Below are 13,541 nucleotides of genomic sequence, written 5' to 3'. Positions count from 1 at the left end.
CAGTCACAAAAGGGTCCTTTAAACCAGTTATTCTTGTCTAACATTTCAAACAGATACTTTCACAGGAGATCAGGCCTAGTTGTTACACTTTTTACTTAGTTTCTCCACATCTGTTTCACCATTATAGATCAGGAGTTTAAATTCACAGTTCATTAAAACACATTGACCTTTTGTGACAACATGCCCCAATTGAATCACAATAGAATCTCAATGGCCAATTCTTGTTGTTTAATATTTCATATAGAGATAACCTTGGCTAGTCACACTTTTTTTAAACTAGTTTATAGGTTTTATTCCCAAAATTATATTTCTGAGAGTCAGTTTTATGTTGATGATCAGAAGTTTAGATTCACAGTCACTGAAAACACAATAAATGTTTGTGACAATATGCCCCAATGGGTTCGCAATGGGAATCTCTTATGAAGTGTTGTATGTAATGCTATAAGCTACTTTTCATGTTGATTTGATTGTATATTTGTGACCCTGGACCAGTCTTAAGTGTTATATAGTTTATAAGGATCTGATCATTGTTGCATGGTTTATAAGGATTGGACAGTATTTGGCAGAAATGACCTTTAAAGTTATCCAAATGAATTCTTAGCAATGCATATTACTAATAAACAATTAGGTTTTGATATATTTACGGTAGGAAACTGACAAAATATCTTCATGTAACATGATCTTTACTTAATATCCTAATGATTTTTGGCATAACATTTTTTTTTTTGACCCATACAAAGTTTTTTTGGGCTATTGCTAAAAATATAGCCATAAGTGTTCAAATTCAAGAGACCTGTCAGTTAATTGATTCAGTCAAAGTAAAATAATTAGTGTGCTGTTATTTAGTATTCCCTTCTGATGGTAATTATGTCCTTAAATACCAATTCCAATACCAACAATATCAGTTTTAAGGAAGTAATACTTTGTTTTGACCGTAGTGCAGTTCAGTCTTCATAATCTTCATCCAGCATTCAAGCCAAGAAAGGTTTAATTGTTATTTAGTTCTGCACGAGTGTAGAACTAAACAGGTTTAATACAGACCCAAGCTTTTTCTTTCTTTGAAAATAATTGATTGAAATAGTTTCCTTCTTTACTCGGGGGACACGCTGACTTTGATAATAAAAAAATTTCAAAGATTTTCAAAGATACAGATCACTTTCATTGTGCTTTGATGTGGTCATTGCCGCTGGGTTGCGTTTCCTGTATCAGCGTTGTTAATGAACTCTCCTGGATTGGTTTTGGGGGGTTAGAGGGATTCAGAACCATCGTAAGCATGAGATAGTATCTTGTTATGCACTTATGCATTGTTTTCCAAACAGATCCTTCAGAGTTTTATGACTTCCAGGGCATACCTGGAATAGTTCCCTGTCAACAGGATCGAGTGATGTGTTCATACTAGCAGCTGAGTGATAGTAGTGTTTAAACATGGGAATCCCTTTTATCTGTTCGCCTCTCAGCTTTCATGTCAAGATGCTCTGGGCTTGCTGTGTTTCATAACCCAGATAGCTGCTTTATGGTCTACACAGGCAGCATCTTAATGTAAATGAAACCTCATACTGTAAGGGACTGATTTCCAAAGCCTGTTGCACAAATAGAGACTTGACTATGTTGGGATTTGCCCCACTGAAACTGGTGGATTATATTATTGACCGCTGCAGAACTCTGGTCAGGGAGTCGGAGTCATCAGATAGAGTTTAACTGTTTATTGCACAAGAGTGACCATATACACATAATAGTGTACTTGAGGTAGTCTCTGAAACAAATAATATAACAGAAATAAATATTCACAGTCTAAAATTATTCAACAACTTAAGAGATTGCAAACCCAAATATAAACATATCTGTAAAGTGCACTGATGCATGAAATATAAATCGAGAAATATATTAGTATGAGTCTGTAATAAACTGCATAATAAATTGACAAACACCAAAATGTGGATTATAGAAATTGGACTGTCTCAGTAATACAGGCAGTAATAAATGACAACCAGTGAAAGATATTATCCACAGAGAAATTCACTTCAAAGTAATAACTAGTAGGCTAAACATGAACAATACGAGCCGCGATGCTAGCGGGATAATCCGCTCGTTAAGCAGTATCAAATTACACTCAGACAGATCGCTAAACATCAACCACACCACAAACATGGTCTAAATTAGCGCAGTTGGGATACAGTATGACAATCTGTTATTCACAACATACAGAAAGGAGAACTTACTTTGTCATAAACTTTCTCTTGCACATAAACACTGCACATGAATGCGTTCACGCGATATGATCGCTCAACTGGAGTAGCTTAGTGAATAGCCAATTACGCTGAGTCCGTATGTGCTGAGAACGCTGCACTACGTTATTTGCTTACAAGGCAACTTAAAATATCACACACGCAACCAACTTAATATTTAAAGCGACAGAATTCACAACAGCCGCCCCCACATTTGAGTAGCAAATGGGTAATCAAGGGAATTCTCTAAATGTCTTTGGGGTTACCTTCTAGAGCAGGCAACTGTATCAAGCGAGCAACTGGTCTAATGTAAGCTTTACCGTCAATGACAACTTCAACAGTTCGCACACATCCATCACTGCTAGGCAATGTCTTCTGAACTCTACCTATGGGCCACTGAGCTCTTGGGAGTTGCGGATCCACAATCAGTACAACAGAGTCGACCTCCAGGTTTTCTGACGCTTTATGCCACTTCTGCCTGGTCTGAAGCGTAGGCAAGTAGTTTCTGGTGAACTGTATCCAGAATTGGTCCGCCATGTTTTGACAGTGACGCCACCTCCGCCGCCCCATGTCTCCTGGAGCATACGCCACCTGAGGGAGAGATGCATCCCGCCGCCCCATAAGGAGAAGGTTAGGAGTAATTGGATCGATGTCGGCGACATCTGTTGAGGCGTATCCCAGAGGTTTTGAATTGAGAATCCCCTCCACTTCCACTAGGATTGTGGACAGAACATCCTCTGTGACTGCTTGGTTACCAACGGCTACCTGAAGAGCATTTTTTATAGAGCGGACCTCGCGCTCCCATATTCCGCCAAAATGTGGAGCGCTGGGCGGGTTAAGCTTGAACTCAATTTGGTGGTCTGCAAGACGGATTTGGAGTTCTGACTCCATGCTTAAGAAGGCTTCCCGTAGCTCTCTTTCTGCCCCGCGGAAGTTGGTGCCACAATCTGAGCGAATCTCGCGGGGTTGACCTCTTCTGGCTATGAGCCGGCGGAGTGCAAGGAGGAAGGCATCAACATCCATCGAATTAAGAAGCTCGATGTGAGCTGCCCTTGTTGTGAGACATTTGAAGATCAGGCCCCAGCGTTTCTCATTCCGCCTTCCTATTTTGACCAGGTATGGGCCAAAGCAGTCAACACCCGTTGAATAAAAGGGTGGACAGAGCAGACGGAGGCGTTCTGGTGGCAAATCTGCCATTTGAGGTACCTTTGGCTGCGCTCTCCAGCGCTGACAGGACTGACAATGGAGTTGATGGTGCTTGATAGCCTGACGTCCTCTGAGAATCCAGTACTGCCTCCGTACCTCAGCGTAGACTCTCTCAGCTCCCGGATGTAACAGACGCTCATCAAATTCTTGAATAAGGAGCTTTGTTACTGCGTGTCTTGGGTCCAATACAATGGGATGGATTTGTTCTGGGTCTGAGTTTGCCAGCCTTCTTAGACGCCCCCCAACTCGTATCATGTTGGTCAGGGGGTCCCACTCTGGAGCGAGGTTAACTAATCGACTGTGCACAGGAATCAATTTCTGTGCTCTAAGGGCAGCTACCTCTTCCGGGAAGCTCTGAGCTTGACATTCCCTCAGCAGGACAGCTTCCGCCTCCCTGTTAGTCATTATTACACTATTCGATGCGGCTGCCCCTTGACAGGCTCGCAGAGTTGCCCCCACTAACTCTCGCCAGGTCTTGAATTGCGTAACATCGGGGAGGTTGGACTCTGTTACAACTGCCATTACGGAGTAGCAGGTTAGGCCTTTCAATTCGGAAACTACTTCTGACTGTGCAACTTCAGGTCTTTTAGGCCAGTGCTCTGGGTTCTGTTTCAAGAATGGAGGCCCTTGACTCCATCGACTGGGCTCGGCCAAACTTTGGAGGGTTTTACCTCTCGTAATGTCATCAGCTGGGTTATCCTGCGTATTAACATATCTCCATGAGCTGTGGTCTGTTAATTCTTGGATCTCGGTGACTCATGTCCCAACGAACACCTTGTACCGGCAGGAGTCTGACTGAATCCACTCTAGCACAGTCATGGAGTCCGTCCACAGAATTGTCTCACTAATGGAGAGTGTCAGCTCATCCCTCACCAGTTTGGCCAGCTGAGCTCCAGCCAAGGCAGCGCAAAGCTCCAGGCGAGGTATAGACTGCTGCCTCTTAGGAGCAACCCGTGATCTGGCCATTATGAAGGAAACATGAATGTCACCACTGGTTTGAACAGCCAAATATGCCACTGCCCCGTATGCTCTTTCAGAGGCGTCGCAGAACACATGAAGGGATCTGTGCTGTTCTGCTGCAGTTGTAGAGGCTGGTGTGTAACAGCGAGGAATGGAAACTGCACTGAGTTGTTTTAGCTCGCTTTCCCAGTCGGTCCAGGCGGCCTGAAGGTTTGGTGGTAGATCTGGGTCATCCCAGTCTCTCTTTTTAGCCCATAACTGTTGGATGATCACCTTTGCTCTGGTGGTAAAGGGTAGTATGAACCCCAGTGGATCATATTGGGAAGCCAACACCTGGTAAGCAGCTCTCATAGTCAGTTCTGCATGCTCAATGAGCCGATAATGGTAGCCGAGGGTATCAGCTGCGCAATTCCACCTGAGGCCTAATGTGGGCTCCATAAGGTCAACACGGTTTTGCACTAACCACTGCTCTGTGGCTGATGACTGGGCTTCCGTCGGAAGATGAGCTACCACCGTTGGATGACTGCTAGCCCACTGTCTTAGGTCGAACCCTCCTTCTGCTAACATGCTGCGTAACTGATCCACAGTTTGCTTGGCTGCTGAGACAGTAGGGAAGCTTGTCAGGCAGTTATCCACATAGAAGCTTTGGTGGACTAGCTGTTGTAGCCCTGGATATTTGGCTTCAGAATTGCAAGTATGGTGTTGCAGAGCAAAGATTGCACAGCATGGACTGCTTGTCGTGCCGAATGGCAGAACCTGCCACTCGTATACATCTGGAAGGTTTTCACTCTGCAAATCTCTCCAAATGAAACGGAGAAAGGGCCTGTCCTTCGACAACAGACGGACCTGATGGAACATGCCCTTGATATCTGAGCTTACTGCCACAGGATGCTGTCTGAATCTCAGGAGTACTCCTAACAGCGATGGTCCAAGTGTGGGACCTGGGAGGAGCTGATCATTCAAGGACCGACCATGGTATCTGAAAGAACAGTCGAACACCAGTCGTTGCTTATTGTTATGACTCACGAGATGATGGGGCAGGTACCATGCCTCTGTTTGTGTCGCTTCCGTTTGGTTGAGCTTGACTACGTAACCTGCCTCGATGAGTTTGGCAATCTCTCCTGAATAGATTGAGGCCTTGTCAGGGTCCTTCTGGAGTCTCCTTTCAGTGTTCCTCAGATTTGCAAGGACGGATTGCATGGAGCCCTTAAGTTCTGGAGCACCTGAGTTCCACAGAAGAGGGGTGGCGTAACGCTGTACTCCCTTGACATTGACTCGCTGAGGTTGAGACTCAAGCAACTGCATGGCCTCTTTGTCTTGCCTAAACCGGACAACCAGTTTCTCGTTGCGAAAGGGCAGCACATCCAGTTGCCATAACCGCTCCACATTTCTGTAAAGAAGATCATCTGGGTGGTCGGTGGAAACGAAGAAACACTGCTGCACTGGTCCTCGGCCGGTAGTACTCATTTCCGCCCCTTGAAGTGCCCAGCCGAGAGCTGTACAAACTGCCACGGGTCCCCCTTTGGTGCCTTGACGAATAGGCTCTTTAGCAGTGATAAGACGTACCTTGTGAAATGGCTGTAGTGGAACTCCTCTTAGATGTGCATACCGTCTCTGAAGAGTCTGAACTGGGTATGACTGTTCCACCAGATCAATGCCAGAAGCTGTGAATGCTCCAAACACTTGATAGCGTTTCTCTGGTTTACCTCGTGGAGAGATATCGAAGGTGACTTTTGAGCCATTGAGGTGAGTAGTGTCCGGTCGGACTGTACGAAGTGCTAGAGTCTCAGGTTCACCTTCAAGCTGGAGCTGTTGGACAGCAGTAGGTAGGATCATGGTGCGCTGAGCTCCGTCATCTAATATTGCATAAGTCTCTATTGTCTTTGATTTGTGGTGCAGCAGCACAGGCACCACTTTCAGAAGGACTCTGCCAGATGCAATGGATGGCAAGAGGTAGATGCGGCTCTCCAAGGAAGCTGATGATGTATCAGTTGCACGACTTCGGGCAACGCCATGAAGCACTTGAAGGTGAATACCACCACAGTCACTGCAGGGTTTCTTCAGATTACAGGTCTCATGCGCATGGGAACGGGCACATTTCCAGCAGCGCTTCCCCTCTGAAATCCACTTACAAAGATCAGACACTGACTGTTCTTTAATACTACTGCATCGAGTGATGTAGTGGTCTTTACTGCCACAGAAAAGGCAGTTGACTTTGAGGGGGGTCTTCTTCCAAGACACCTTAGGACTGGGGAATGCTTTATCCTCAGTGGGTGCTGCACCATGATACAAGGCTGTACTTTGGCTTTTTTGTTTAGCAGCACTCTTCTCCTTTGAACCACTGTGATCTCTTTCATACTGATAGCGTTGCACTAACCTACTAGACAATCTCTGTTGCTGAGCTTTGATGTCGAGCCACCCTGTGAAGTCTTGTAGGTTGTACGGGTTAATACTGGGGGAGTTGAGCTTCCCTTGTAGCTGGAGAAACTCTATGAAACCATCTCGCAAGTACTTCGGCAGCTTACTAAGCAAACGATCCACATGCGAGCAGCAGTTCAACTCCATCCCTCTGGGTCCCTCCAAAGATAACAGCATGCTCACTAAGAGGTGGACACGGAGAGCGAAACTCTGAAAACTGCGTGCATCGTTTGGTTTTACCTCTGGTGCTGTGAGGATTGCTGCTATTTCGCTCTGCGCCAGCTGATGGGGTTGGCCATATTGTAACTGAAGAGCTTGCATAGCTGCAGAGTACGGGTAGGGATGATGGCGGCAGGACTGGCCAATCATTTGTGCCTCAGGCAATTTAAGGTGTTCCAGCAAGATGTGATACTTGTATTTTTCATCTAGCTCTGCATGAGGTTCCAGAAGATTGTCCAAAGCTAACTTCAGGTTAGCGAATTCCCTTTCATTGTCATTCACAAAATCAGGAATCTTTGGCTGGGGGACAGCATGCAAAGGGCGGTGAGGCACCAAGTATTCTGGTCGCTTCAGTGGCTGGCTCAATGGCTTTAGAGAAGTGTCTGCGAGAGCAGGAATGTTCATGGCAGGAACTGAAGCACTGTGCAGGGTTTGAGGCACTGATGCTACTGGAGGCATTGTAGTATAGTGAGGAACTGAAAAACTGGGTGCAGATGGAGCCGCGACAGGTTGTCGAGGAGAAGGTGCCACTGTTGTATAGATGTAAGGCACACTGGGATGCTGGTAGGTTGGCGTGGGAGCTACTAACTGTGGCTGCACCCGAGGCTGAAAGGCAGTTCCAGCATCATCATATGGGCAAAACTGTGTATTAAGCAGTAGTGGCACAGTATCTGCTCTTGTGCCATACTGATGTTGGTGCACGGCGGCAGGTAACGTACCAGACGAAATTGGTGAGTACAAGGGGAGTGAAGTGGCTGGCTTTATTGGTACGAAACCAGAGTTAAAGTGCTCTGCCTCTGCAGTAGGTGTGCTTACATTTATTCGTGTGGCACTCACATGTCCTTGTCCTTTGGTATGTAACTCAATGTCAGGTGACTGTGATGAATAGGAAGAATGACATGATGAAGGGGTCGGATGAGGTGAGTTTTCTGGAGGTGATCTCATCGGTGGTGTGGCAGGCTTTACACTTTGCACCTCTTCATCCCCTTCTTCCTTCAGGAATGATGTGATATGTTTCATCAGATCCTGACGCCGACGCTGTCGTTTTTCGTACTGCTTGAGTTTGCTCTGAAGTGCAGCCATATCAGCAGCTTCATCTCTTTCCTTCTCGGAGATAGACTTTATTAATTCCCTCAGTGAACTCATGCTTAATAAGTCTGTGGAGCTTGTGGCTGGATGCTCACCCTGGCTGGAGACTGGTCGTGATTGATTAATTATGCCCACTGCGGCTGCTGCTCCTCTCTGCTCCGCTGGCACCTCTGCTGTAGGTGGGGAGGAAAGAGCAGGTCGGTGATGGCTGTAATCAAGGAGATACTCCTCCAGATGCTTAGGTGTGCGACGATGCCGTGAGGGTCTGTCTGACGTCTCAACATGAGGGAGAGAGGTTGATCGCTCTTCCAATGACATCACTGCAGTAGTCAATAGTTCCGGCTCGAAGGACCATATGTTGGGATTTGCCCCACTGAAACTGGTGGATTATATTATTGACCGCTGCAGAACTCTGGTCAGGGAGTCGGAGTCATCAGATAGAGTTTAACTGTTTATTGCACAAGAGTGACCATATACACATAATAGTGTACTTGAGGTAGTCTCTGAAACAAATAATATAACAGAAATAAATATTCACAGTCTAAAATTATTCAACAACTTAAGAGATTGCAAACCCAAATATAAACATATCTGTAAAGTGCACTGATGCATGAAATATAAATCGAGAAATATATTAGTATGAGTCTGTAATAAACTGCATAATAAATTGACAAACACCAAAATGTGGATTATAGAAATTGGACTGTCTCAGTAATACAGGCAGTAATAAATGACAACCAGTGAAAGATATTATCCACAGAGAAATTCACTTCAAAGTAATAACTAGTAGGCTAAACATGAACAATACGAGCCGCGATGCTAGCGGGATAATCCGCTCGTTAAGCAGTATCAAATTACACTCAGACAGATCGCTAAACATCAACCACACCACAAACATGGTCTAAATTAGCGCAGTTGGGATACAGTATGACAATCTGTTATTCACAACATACAGAAAGGAGAACTTACTTTGTCATAAACTTTCTCTTGCACATCAACACTGCACATGAATGCGTGCACGCGATATGATCGCTCAACTGGAGTAGCTTAGTGAATAGCCAATTACGCTGAGTCCGTATGTGCTGAGAACGCTGCACTACGTTATTTGCTTACAAGGCAACTTAAAATATCACACATGCAACCAACTTAATATTTAAAGCGACAGAATTCACAACAGACTACATTAAGTTCTAATTTTACACATAGTTTTCTATAAATGTATTATTTTAATAAAAATAGAAATACAAAAGTTATATATTACAGTTTATTCCAATATATTACTTATTTAATATTTTAATATTTTTGAAAATGTATTATTATAAAGAGCAATTTGAAATTAATTTATTATTATTTTTACTTTTTTGCAACTACACTAGAGATGTGTTCCTATAGGGTTATGTTGTTTTTTATAATTTCATAATTTTATATATGTATTTATATAAATGTATGGTTTTTACTATAAATAGAAATATTAAATTAAATTATTAGTCACTGTATTGTTTAACTACACTAGAGACTTGACAACAATTTATTCCAGTAGATTTAATACATTAAAATTGTAATACTTATAATTTGATGTAATATTTTTATGTATTTATTTATAAATGTATTATTTTTATTATAATACAAAAATGAAATATCTTATTAGTTATCAACACTAGAGACTTCTTGACTAAAGTTTATCATTTATATTTGTATTTAATAAATGTATTAATTGTTATTTTAATAAAGAAATATGAAATTAAATTATTATTGAGCTTTTAATAACGACTGAATAAAATATGTATATTTATAAACATTTCTCTTACTCCTATATTATTTTGGATGTTTTTGTTTTCCCTGTGCACTGCATTATGGGCTTTCCTTTTCCACAAAGCATGCATATGATGATCTGGTTATATCTTTTTATGTTGATGCATACTTACTTAAAATGCCTTAGAAATGCTGTAAGTTTTTTGTCTCACTCCTGTGGTCTATAATTCCATTTACCCAGAATGCATCAAAATCACCATTCATACCTGTTCATACCCTGCGTTTTGATGAGTGATTTAATTGAAGGGTTATTATCTCTAGGGTTGAAGGCAGCTGTTTTAAAGTGGTTGTCTATGATGTCAAACCCTAGACAGGTGGTTTAGGTCGACAGACTTGTGCACACGCTTAGTTTGTTCTTCATCTTCCAGCTCCATCATGGCAGGGAGAGGGAAACAGAGGCGTTATTGTACTGGAGCCGGATGGAAATTAAAGGCCTGTGATCGGAGCTCGGAGCAAGTAAATTAATTTCAACGCGGCTTTGTGTAGTCATGTGTGTCTGAATCCCGCCTCGTTACGCTCGGCTGCACGGCGCGGGGACGAGGGGTGGGAGGAGAGACCCCAGGGTTCGGCAGAGACTTCCACAGGGGAAAAACTCCGATAATGGTTTTCTGGAAACTGGATTTGGTTAATCTGTTGTCGGTGTATCACACGGGGCTCAGGTAATCAGAGCAACACATGCCATCGCTTGTCCTTCAGAAAATACTTCTCTGAGCTCCAAAAGTTTCTTGGGCTGACCTAAGATGTGTGTTTGAGAAAGTGCTGATTATTATTTGTTGGTTTGGATTTAGTGTGTTTGCTTTCTATATGTGCAAATTTTTTGTATTATTACTATAATTTTTTTGTATGAGATGAAAGAAAATTAGAAGAATTAAAATGCCAAAACTAGGGCTGTCGAGTGATTATAATGTATTAATCTAATCAATTACATGATGTGCTGATGATTTTTTTTAATTAAATGGCATGTCATGTAATTAATTAGATTAAAAAATGAAGTCACACATTAATCTGGGCTGAGAAATTCCCCCCAAATCATATTTTATAGTCATGATTGTGTTAAATGAGAAAAGCATCGAATAGAAGTGACAAAATAGTAGCTTTAGAAAGAATTATTTGGATTCAGCCTTTAATGTGGCTATTTTATTGTTTTTAGAAGCTGAGTATGAAGTGGTATGTATGTTTGCACAGGTGGCATTACATTCACAGTGCAATTATAATTGCATAAATATTGCTATGACAGTAATGGGCTTTAAATGGACATTAATGGATTTAAAAAAATTGATATTTTGAAAAAAAAAAATTAAATGATACTCAAAATATGAAAGTATAACCGCCAGTAGGTGGCAGCAAGTCACTGTTGATGACTCATTCAACAGCTGTGTCTTTATGAATGGGTAACTGAATCATTGGCTCACTTGAGTCATGGATTCATTCAGTAACGAAAAACCCGTGCCTTTGGAACGGGGCTGTGCGATATGGTGAAAATATCTAATTGCGATTTTTTTTTGACAGGTATTGCGATTGCGATTTGATTAGCGATTTTAAATTTGCAAAGTCAAGCTTCAGCTCAATATTGTCAATAATGTGAAGTACAGTATCATCACCCTGCTGAAAAAAAAAAGAATTCTTACAGTTTCCATTAAAACATTACAAAATTCATTAGGGAGTCATGGCCTAATGGTTAGAGAGTTGGACTTGCAATCGAATAGTTGTGAGTTTGAGTCTCGGGCCGGCAGGATTTGTAGGTGGGGGGGAGTGCATGTACAGTTCTCTCTCCACCTTCAATACCACGACTTAGGTGCCCTTGAGCAAGGCAGAGAGGAGCGAGTATAAGAAGCATGAGGTCTTCTGAATTGGGAACAGCGAACATGCAATAAGAGATGCATTGTGACGCAGCTCTTGCAAAATACCTTTTTTAAGTTACATAACGTTTTTCTTTAGTTGTAATTTGCTAACTAATAACTAATGAGCTGACCCTGTGTTTTTTTTTTGTTTTTTTTGATGGTGGGCGTTTACGCAGTTACTAAGACTGCCACACAAGGCTGACAGTCAAGCATATGCTCTGGAGCAGCGTAATATCGCGATTTCGATTCAATTTCGATTAATCGCACAGCCCTACTTTGGAACAATTTTCGTTAGCGAAGCAGAGACAATAATTTTAATGTGCTAGGGCTGACGCGATAACCGCAATATTGTAATACCGTGCTATTGACAAGCAAACCGCAGAGAAAAGATAGCAACCGCAGAAACCACGGCAACCGCAGTGTTCAGTTTTTTGTTTTTTTTTATGAGGCATCGGGACATTCTAAAACGCTTAACGGGAAAAACGCTTAATGTGGTTTAATGTACCAATACAGTGATATTAACAGACCAAACTCACTAAACATCATATTAATAAAGTATACTATCTACAAAAAAATCAGATGATCCCTGAATATGAATTCAACACGTTTAATAACACGTTAAGCCTTTTCCTCCCATAGAAAACCATCATAAGGCTTAACGTGTTATTAAACGAACATTTTTAATCAGGGATCATCTGTTTTTTGTTTTTTTTTGGTACATCGTATACTTTATTAGTATAATGTTTAGTGAGTTTGGTTTTTAAAAATCACTGTCTTAGTACATTAAGCGTTTTCTTATAACGGTTTTCTATGGGAGGAAAAGGCTTAACTTTTATAGAGTTGCATTCATATTCAGGGCTCATCTGATTTTTTTATAGATAGTATACTTTATTAGTATGATTTTTAGTGAGTTTGGTCTGTTAATATCACTGTCTTAGTACATTAAGCCATGTTAAGCATTTTTCACTGTAAGCATTTCAGAGTCAACGATAGAGCTTTGTATGCTGCAAAATCAGGATAAATTAGGTATGTAAAAAAAAAAAAACGGCAGTAAGACCGCATATCGCGCTATTGAGCCACCCATAATAACCGCAGGAGAAATTTCTTAACCGCGACAGCCCTATAATGTGCTATTTTTTCCACGATAATGACAGCAAATGAACGTGTTAAATCAACAGCCATTATAAACACTAGTGAACTCGCAGAAACTTCAACACAATCCGTCATGTCTTTAATTTTTAAAAATGCACTGCAGATTGTTAACATTGTTTCCTGAAGCAAGCGTGAGCACTTTGAACCATTGTACCAAATCGAGCCATTGTAAAGCCTTGTTTATGCTTCACATGTTCAGTCTGGCGTGAACCGCTGCAGACGTGCTCATCTCACTGCTCTCCAGATGTGTATTTATGCTTCACACGCTCTCCAGAAACAAGAAAACATCTGAACCGACACAAACTGCAGAGAAGTTTGCATTTGTAAATGACGTCACTTTTGCCAAACACATTAAAGTAGGTTGACCCAGTTGCTTATAGGTAAATTTACTCCAGTATTATGTGGTCCACTGAAACTTTGTCAAAACTCAAAAACCTATTTGTTGTTGGTGTTTAGTTTCACCACTATAGTTGTAAATAATGATTTGGTACCAATATTTAATACTGAAAATATTAAAGTATCATGGTGATGCCATCCCATTAGCCAAGTAGCTTCTCCTCCCCTTTTGGCTTTAGTCTCTGCCGAGTCAAAAGTATCACGCAGTATCCCATTTCATGTG

General features: G+C 41.8%; 1 protein-coding gene across 6 annotated transcripts in view; it reads left to right on the top strand.

Annotated features, from left to right (window-relative positions):
• Positions 1 to 13,541, top strand: part of LOC132123418 (rho guanine nucleotide exchange factor TIAM1-like) — an 83,434-nt gene that overhangs the window by 19,168 nt on the left and 50,725 nt on the right. For 2 of the 6 annotated variants that reach the window (XM_059534012.1, XM_059534010.1), the window contains one exon: positions 10,298 to 10,385. The exons of the other annotated variants lie outside the window; for them this stretch is intronic. The gene's annotated coding sequence lies outside the window, so the exon portion shown is untranslated. The remainder of the gene's footprint in view (positions 1 to 10,297; positions 10,386 to 13,541) is intronic. 6 annotated transcript variants of the gene reach the window in all.

Source organism: Carassius carassius, chromosome 41 (assembly GCF_963082965.1).
Source record: "Carassius carassius chromosome 41, fCarCar2.1, whole genome shotgun sequence".
Lineage (NCBI taxonomy): Eukaryota > Metazoa > Chordata > Actinopteri > Cypriniformes > Cyprinidae > Carassius > Carassius carassius.
This window is presented reverse-complemented; position numbering and strand designations above follow the sequence as displayed.